This window comes from Lucilia cuprina, chromosome 6, assembly GCF_022045245.1.
Source record: "Lucilia cuprina isolate Lc7/37 chromosome 6, ASM2204524v1, whole genome shotgun sequence".
Lineage (NCBI taxonomy): Eukaryota > Metazoa > Arthropoda > Insecta > Diptera > Calliphoridae > Lucilia > Lucilia cuprina.
In genome coordinates this window covers 50,770,921-50,772,834 of record NC_060954.1, presented here as the reverse complement: position 1 = coordinate 50,772,834, position 1,914 = coordinate 50,770,921, and the positions used below count along the sequence as shown (strand labels likewise).

The 1,914-nt window shown below is 26.5% G+C and overlaps 1 protein-coding gene across 5 annotated transcripts in view; it reads left to right on the top strand.

Moving 5' to 3' along the window:
- LOC111684417 (antichymotrypsin-2-like) overlaps positions 1-1,914 on the top strand; it is an 81,588-nt gene that overhangs the window by 35,190 nt on the left and 44,484 nt on the right. The gene's annotated exons all lie outside the window — the stretch shown is intronic.

Below are 1,914 nucleotides of genomic sequence, written 5' to 3'. Positions count from 1 at the left end.
TCTAGTCTATAGTCTAGTCTATAGTCTAGCCTATAGTCTAGTCTATAGTCCAGTCTATAGTCTAGTCTATAGTCTAGTCTATAGTCTAGTCTATAGTCTAGTCTATAGCCTAGTCTATAGTCTAGTCTATAGTCTATAGCCTAGTCTATAGTCTAGTCTATAGTCTAGTTTTTTTTAAGTCCGGTCTATAGTCTAGTTTATAGTCTAGTCTATAGTATAGTCTATATTCTATTCTGTAGTCTAGGCTATAGTCTAGTCTATAGTTTAGTCTATAGTGTAGTCTATAGTCTAGTCTAAAGTCTTGTCTATAATTTGGTCTTTAGTCTAGTCTATAGTCTAGTCTGAAGTATTGTCTTTATACTAGTCTATAGTCTAGTATATAGTCTAGTATGTGGTCTAGTTTGTAGTCTAGTCTGTAGTCTAGTCTATAGTCTAGTCTATAGTCTAGTCTATAGTCTAGCATATAGTCTAGTCTATGATCCTCTTAAAGTCTATAGTAATATATTCTATAAAATCAAAAATTATTCATCAGAATTTTTATAAATATTTGTTTGTAGTTATAATATAACTATAAAGAGTATTATCAGAAATATGTTCTCAATTAGTTTAAAGCAATGATTTCATAAAAATGATATGAAACTAAATAATAATAATTATAAAATCTAATCATCAAACTAATAAAAAAAATTATACAAGAAATTAGATCAAGTTAATAATGAAATATCTTCACAAATTTCCCTATAGATATACAAATCATGTGTGATATAAGCGAAAAGATAAGACAGAACAGCAATCATTCTCTGGTTTAAAAAAGTGATTAAAGAGTTTGCTAAATCAATAAACATTTTAATTGCAGTTATGTATTTTATAATTAATTATGCATACTTAATAGCTTTTGAGAGCAATTTTTAACAATTATTTTAAGTTTTTGAACGATATTTTATGGTCCAGATAAAAAATATGCCTTTAAACTATCACAACAAACGAAAAGTAAATAATAAGCCTAAAAAACTATCTAATCTCAGTAAGACCTTAAAAACTAAACGATCTTATCAAAAGTTTTTTTTTTCTCTTATAACAACTTGTCAGATTTAACACGAAAACAAAAGTGAAATGTTTTAATTACAAAAAACAATGGGAATAATATTTGCGAATTACAATTCAGCTGCACGTGGGATCTCATTATTTGAAAGAAACAAAAAATAAAAAATGAATAAAAAAAACTGCAAGTAATTGGAACCTCAATTAGTAGAAATATGTATGAATATTTCATAATAAAAATTTTATTGAAAAAAAATAAATTTAAATAAAATACGAGTTTTTTTCACTAAAAACTTTACAAAATGAACACAATGTTAAAATATAATTGCAAAATTTTTATTGTCTATTTGCAATATGTTTCGCTAGTAATTACAATCGACATCCGAATACACAAATGTTTAGATTCATATACAAGTTACGAGCAAAAATTTAAAGATATAATGTAATCGTAAGGGTTTGCCTTTGAACCAAGCGTCTATATAATATTTCTTTCTGAAAGTGAGTTAAAGTTCAAAATTCCCCTATAATAAAATTGCAATAAAATTTAATAAAAATAAATATTATATAAATGTATATCTATTCATTAAATTTTACCAGGTTTGAATCATATCTGCCTCTCTGTCATAAATTACTTTTTCGTCCATGAATTGCTTAAAATACCGCAAACACGAAAATATTCATGATAAATGCTTACTATGCATAACAAATGTAGGGTATCATATGGTCCGCCAAGCCCTGGTCAGTTTTTAATAAGTTTTTGGTTAGTTATTTAGTCTATAGTCTAGTCTATAGTCTAGTCTATAGTCTAGTCTATAGTCTAGTCTATAGTCTAGTCTATAGTCTAGTCTATAGTCTAGTCTATAGTCTAGTCTA